Source organism: Bombus affinis, chromosome 10 (genome assembly GCF_024516045.1).
Source record: "Bombus affinis isolate iyBomAffi1 chromosome 10, iyBomAffi1.2, whole genome shotgun sequence".
NCBI lineage: Eukaryota > Metazoa > Arthropoda > Insecta > Hymenoptera > Apidae > Bombus > Bombus affinis.
Window position 1 is genome coordinate 7,892,867 of NC_066353.1, and position 7,530 is coordinate 7,900,396.

Sequence of the window (7,530 nt, forward strand, 5' to 3'; positions counted from 1 at the left end):
TACGATTCGGCAGATATCTTAGGCCTTTTGTCCACGATACTACATAAATTATTTTTCATTCAATCGTTTTCATTATACTCATTTGGCTAATAATAATTGCGAGCGATTAATATTAATAAGACATAGAGTAAAAATTGTAATAAAAACTCTAGTCAAGTTAAAATTATTAATTGCGAAAAATTAAAATGTATGTAAGGAAAAAAAATAAAGGCAGGGGGCACCCGGGTTTGAACCGGGGACCTCTCGATCTGCAGTCGAATGCTCTACCACTGAGCTATACCCCCGGTTGAGGAGTGCTCTAATAATATTATTTTTATTCTACTATAATATAATTTAATAAGTAAATTTAATACTAAATTTAATAATAAATATAATACTACAGAAAATTGTAATTGATACGTACATATAAATAAACGTAAGAAACGTGCACATCGACATTAAGTTCCATTACAAAATTAAGAAAGAAACACTACATTTGCTATCGCTACATTATGATTATTTAATCACATTGCAAATATTTTTATTTTTGCGTATAATTGTACGTACTTTGGAATTAAAAGAATTGAACTTGAAATTAAATTCAGAGATATAATGGATCATTTACATTTCAAAAAATACACATGTCTTTCTCAATTATGATCACTAATTTCTATTAACTCTCTAAATTTAAAATGATTTAATTATCTAGAGAATTGCTTTATAGAATTTCTTTAAATATCCAATGACAAAATAAGTTCGTGCTTTTCTATGGCAAACGGTTTATAATTTGTTTAGAGTGATTATTAAACAGAAATGAACGAGATCGCGGATAATGGGAAGAATAGACTTTACGATAATCGTAGGTCATCGATGACTGACATAGGCCAGTCGAAAACCAGCTCTTGTTGTCATACAAATAGCCATGAGCTCAACCCCCCTCTAAGGCAGGGATGTCGACAGGTAGAGTAATATACTGAGGACCACCTAGTGGCTTCATGACTTAGCCATATGCCACCGTGACTAAGGCACACATGGCCGGGAATCGATGTGTATAGGGCCCCATAAGGGCACGGGATCCCTCAAAAGGGACTTCTTGTGACGCCAACGCATTTCAAAGGCACCAACTTGACACGGATAACTTGTTTACGTTCTTTCGCAGTTCCTTGCTCGATTTAACGTTTGTCAAATAAATCTCATATTTAATAGAAAATTGCGATTCTTTCTACATCTGTTTTCTACCTCTTTAGAGTAACGTATGTACATTGTAATCATAGATTCATGTTTTTCACGAAGTCATGCATATTCATATGTATAAAATAATATACGACTTTTATGTTTATGTCTTATAACTCTTAATTGTATGTAAATTATGTTTTATATTCTAAATTGTAACTCATATTGTTTATGTTTACATATCTGTATTTTTATATTTTTCTTTACATTTTTATTTTATAGTAAAAGATATGCGTTTGAAAAGATACACGTATATAAATATTTATTTTATAACGCTTTCCTTCGGAATTTAAATTTTGTTTCGTAAACATCGTTCTATAATAATTATGTCGATACATCGGACCTGTAACAAACGATGCTAAACTACAAAAACGAGAATTAGTTCAGATTTTTCTATATTGAGCCGATATCGATAGATAATTTGAAAATTGATCAAAAATCATAGAAACAGACAAACAATTTTTTAAACGATCATTCTTATCCGAATGTTATTATTTTAAGTTCCCCCCCTTTTTTTTTAATTAAAACTCAAAAAGTGAATGAAGTTCATACACATTCGAAAACTATTAATTAAAACGGATTGTCAGTATTTATGCGTTTCTCGGAATACTCTCAAACAGTGAGTGCAAATGATACGGTATCCTGCTATTCGACTACAGTAAAGAGACGACGATAGCATTGCTATTATTAGGAAACAATAATCAAAGACATGAGATCAATAGACAGTTGGGTGAGTCGTTTTGTAATAGGTTTTTGCCGACTCGCCTTCTCCTCCTCCGAAAAAAAAAAAAAAAAAAAAAAATGAAACGAACGCAACACATCGAAGTTAGTCTTCGCAGCTTTCCATTCGGTTTGCGAATTAATCCATCAAAATGGTCACGATATAACTCACACCCAGCTTTTGCCATCCCGTCTCTTTATCTTTTAAAGTTTCGAAATTAATTATGCACTGTATTTATTCCTCTGACACTCGGTGACTTTTCTTTGATCATCCATCAGCAACTCGAACGCACTTCGTACGAAATTTGTGAACAACAAAATTATATTCACTCTTTTTCTTTTTTAAGTAGGATAACAATGTCACTATCTCTACTTTCGTTTTCTTTCGCAACACTACTCGTATTATATCGTAACTCCCACTTTTGTCTTCTCGTTTTGCCATTATTTTACAAATTAAACAAAAAAGTAAGAAAATTGTATCCGATGTGTTTCGTTCGATTTTTCAACACTGTTTGTCATCATCCTCGAAATCTATTCTTTTTATAATGCTACAGTAACCAGCTTGTGCATTTCGGATAACCAGGTATTACGTCACATCATACAGCATAAACGTTATGGCCAATTTTCGGAAAGAGAACCGCTCTTTATCGCTATCGTCTGTTACAAAGAAGTGTCGACGCCACACTGAGGGCTTACGTATCGCTAGCTAATATTTTCTTACGTATATCCGAGCATATTTTTCATTTCTTTGCTTTCCTCTTCTTACAATGTGAAGGAAAAATTATTAGGTCATCCCACAAGTTCGTTCCGTTTTTCGAGCGGTTATATATGTTAAGATTGTTTACATACCTTTCAGTTTCATGAAAAAATGTAATCCCCCTCTCGTTGTACAACTTCTTCCCATTTCTCAAGTGCATTGGTCCCTTATCGCCGTATGTTTATAAATCGACACATGAAATGTATACACAAAAGTCGACACGAACTTATGGGATGACCCAATACAAGGAAACATATATTTTAACAAAAGTTTGGGCTTGTGTAATTTCGTATTATACAGTCACCGGTAATATGTTTGTGTCCTCTTTGGCACATCTGTTTTGTTTTGTTAGATTTACGATGTCCCCTCAGAGGGGACAGCCAAGAGCAAAGAGTTAAACATTCGATTTGCTCGCGTTAGTGAGAAATTTGAAAAATTTATTTCAAAGTTCACTTTCCGAATGTACGTTTTGTATATCGCTGTTTCGTATTGTAGTGGTATAACTCAACACATCTCAAGTTTGATATATGTGCCAGATGTACATTATCAGCTGCTTCTATCTTGTTTTAGTTTTGTGTCAAAGACAAAAATTATTACTTACGCTATCAACTTGGCCTTAGATGTACAACGTTAGCTCATTTTCATTTGAGATACCATGAGTGTAATATCGTACTGCTTCCGTGAATAGTGTCATTATGTTACGTCGTTCCTATAATGTCATTGATTGACTCACGAAGATTTCTTTGCGAAGTTTGAAACGCCTCTCTGAATTTTACATCTTGAACAACGATAGTTTATGTGAATCATCTAAGTAAACGTTAGTATTTCTTTAATGTTTTGCTTTCTTTCATCTTTGTGTGTACATACTTATATATATATATTTTTTTATTTTTTGTATCATTTCGTATTTAGAAAATGATCGTTTTAGTGATCAATTTATTCATATTATGTTGACATCGGGATTATTTGAATATTGATAGTGAAATTACTAATGCAATTCAGTTATGTGAATGTTATGGATTACAGTAGTACATCATAACTGTATGCTGTACGAACAATATATTATTAATATCATTACCATATCATTACCTCACTTATTTAAACGATATACGTAAATTTCATACTCTATATTTTAACTTTACCCTGTTAGTAATCCGTGTCATTTACGGACATATTTAAAACGATACAATATTTGTGAGTTCGTACTTTAAAAGCGACCAAATCAAAATATTGGAAAGACGATGTTTTAATTGCAGAAAAATATTACAATTTCCTTATTTTCCTAACAAAAGGATAACATTATAATCTTCTGTGTTATAATATCTAAATGATAAAAATTCCGAATCAAAGGATGGAACGTATTTCAATGATAAATTCATCGAATATCGCCGAAAGAGAATTTTCGAACTTCTTACGTTTTTCTAATATTCAAATGTTTCGCTAGAACGGAGAAGGCAAGCTGTCTGTCATATAAAACGAAGAAGAACTTATGTATATGAAGATTCAAGCTTTACTTCTTACCACGTACCCACCTCGAAGACTATTCTGGCTTCAAACCAGCTGGCACCATTAACCCAAATATACATACATATATGCCATTCATAATGAAGAGAGTTCCCAGTAGATAAATTAATCACGAACTCCCCCATGCATTCTTCGCAACTATAGACCTCGGAATTCCCCGATTTGATAATTTACCAGTGAATGAAAGATTCAGGTATCGACAGAAAGTATTATCCGAGGTTTACTTTCACGCTATCCACGTACGTACATATATGCACATAAAAGCATACGCATACAATGCTTCGATAAAACTAGAATTTATAATAACTTCCATATATATATATAGATATAATAATTTGATTGGTAATTAGACGAACTCGTGACAGATTTTTCAAGAAGGGTTCTATAATTTGGAACATTTCTTTTTCCATATTTCTATTAAATTTTCAACTTTTATAAATAAATTAATCTACGAAACAGAAACTAGATTTTCGTATTTAGACTGATATATAATGAACGTCAATGTGCTTGAAGTTAGTAGCGCGAAGAAAATAAATTATACGCTTTCTGCAAAAAGAATTTCCTTCGCCAAAAAGTAGACTGCAGGAGAAATTGATGAATATTTATGCGTGTACATCCAACAAACTTGCATAACATAAACACAATCTTTCATAGTCTATCTTCGCACGTCGGTCTATTTAAAAACAATATTTCTTAAGCGTACAAACACTCGGAGCGTCTCGTATAGCCGTGCCAGTTCGTATACGTGAGAGTGCGTTTTAAACTCAAAGCGCGCAGCCTTTTCTAAACGAAAATCGCGTTCGTCGGTGATGCAACACCTGCAGTTCCTTTCAAAGAAAGATCTTCGAGTACAGGCACGGCCAAGCATTCTTGCGCGGCCCCCTCTATTTCAAACTGTTTTCTCGGTGCGTAGAAACGCGGCATAAGTTGGTGGCGCGACGTTCCGCGGACAGGTGAGCGTGGAAACGGAAATGGAACGCGCGTCTGGTGGACGTGTGCTTGGCCGCGCGTGTACGGGCCAGCTCGCGTGGGACGAGCGTGTGCTGGTGCGGATTGACGTCGGTGTGCGCACCCACGCCACACACCACGCACCGTTCGTGTTCTCCACACCGGCTTGCCCGACTATAGGATCAATATAAACGATGACATAGCGAGAGCTCATCTTTAAGCCACGCCTGCGAGGCCGCGAGCGCCAATGCAGCTACGATCCACCGGCCACGCGGCCAATAGGCGGCTAGCATCGATTTTTCGCGGGCTTTTTTTTCGCGAAAGTGAATTTCTTCGCGACGCTAACGGGAGTGCCGGGCCAAGCGCAACAGAGAGACACGCGGAGAAACGGTGGGACGAGAGAGAGTATCGCACGGTGGCGAGGAAGCAGCGAGACAGAGATGATACCGTCGAGTGTACGGTAGGGAGAGAACAGGGATGGAAGTAGAAATAGAATGAGGCGCTACGCGCGAGGATGGTGTAGCAGCGATGGTGCGAGAGAGGGAGTGTAGCAGGGAGTAAAAGAGGAGACGCCCGTGGAGAAGGCGGAGGATGAGGATCGATGAGGACAGGGTGACTCTTCCAGGGGTAAACGAACCCCCATTTCATCTACCCTTCGCGCTGTTATCGGCTGTCCCTTTTTCAATCGACGGAACCCCTGCTGCTAGAGTATCGACGTAGCCCGCGAGTTCATCTGCATGCGTGGCCTGTTGCCTGTTGCAAGACGCGGCCGCATGATGCAGCCACGCCGCGCACGTATACATCGTTCGTCACGCTTTTTCACGCGCTCGTTCGAACACGCGACACGCCAGCCTGTCGGTCCGCCGAACATTAATCCCGCACGTCCGTTGGACAACGATGGTTCCGCGAGCTATCGATGGGCTTTAACAAATCGAACCGGGCTATGGGAAAAGAAGATATCGCTCGAGATCAGATTTCAGAGAAATGAAAAACATCGTAGGTGTCTAAAGGTAGTTTTTATTCTCTTTTCTGACACATCCGTGGAAGAGGCCCAACGTGCTAGAATAAAATGAAAAATTAGATCAATGTACATTTGGTGACCGATCTTTTTATTTGAGAATAAAATATTTTCGACGGAGATAAAAGAATTTTTCTCACAATTTGGTTCGTCTTATTCCGAAGTAAACTGGAGAATTTGATATTCGGAAATGAATATTTGGTTAGTAGATTACTCGATAATCTCGATAACACTCGTGAAAGCTTGTCAAATTGTTCTTCGTCTGATATTTAATTTCAATTCGGATTTCATGGGAAAACGATGTCTTCGCTATTCCGGGCAAGAAATGGTTCGAACAGATCATTTGTAATCAACGATTTATAAGAGGTATCACGAAGCCTGTCGGTCCGCCGAAGGCTTCATGTGCTTCAAAATTTATCATTATTTCCTTTGCCATTATAAATCAATATCTCTTCTGAAGAAAATCCCCGTTATAGGTTAGAAACCTACAACGTGCTTCATAACAATTGTTGGATGCGGAATTATTCATATATAATTTTCGAATACGAAAAATATACGATACTCATTAGCTCATAAGGGGTTTCATCAGTTTCATCGCTTCGATTTACCATCAATTCACCACTTAAAACAGCTGATTAAACTGGATGCGATAACACTTGTATGTTTCTTGTGTCTTATCGCCATTGTTGTAGATACCTGTGTATGTTACAATGATTTGTTATCAAGTTGAAAAGTAATATATTTTCTGCAATCTACAACAACGCCTTCTTCCTTATATCTATATCTACATACAAATATCTTTATAATGAATAATTATGAGAATGTCGAAAATGCATTTCCAGGAAATTTGTTTCGAAGTTTTTAACTATTGAAATTTATGTAATACCTAATAATATACAATACCTAATACCTAAATCATATTTGTATTTATCATAAAACAAAATTTTCCTTCTATCTTCTATAATTCAGTTTGTATTCATTTCTTCGCGCAAATTCTGATCTACGATTCTTTTAGGATTCTTTTTCGCTGATAAACCGTTTCCTGATACCGATTCTCGTTAAAATAATTCTACATTATTTTGCATGCGTTCACTGTTTAGTCCTTGTGCGGTTCATTGTAGTATTCTGATTGGCCATAGAAATTCTTCTCGTGTGGTTATGAGTTAAGCAGTTTTATGTAACCCACGGAACAATTACCTTTCACGTACAATCTTCCAATTATCAATTCATTCGAATTTCATTGAGAATCTTGTAATCGAAATTCTAAATTGAATTTCATAGTTATACTATCTGCTTATTTTAACTATGGATAATAAGCTGAAGATTTGTTACAACTGCATCTTTGTGTAAT

The 7,530-nt window shown here is 36.3% G+C and overlaps 1 non-coding gene across 1 annotated transcript; it reads right to left on the bottom strand.

Moving 5' to 3' along the window:
* Positions 1-212: 212 nt before the first annotated feature.
* Positions 213-284, bottom strand: Trnac-gca (transfer RNA cysteine (anticodon GCA)). The gene has a single exon. It is a non-coding gene; the product is annotated as a tRNA-Cys (tRNA).
* Between the last annotated feature and the right edge of the window lie 7,246 nt (positions 285-7,530).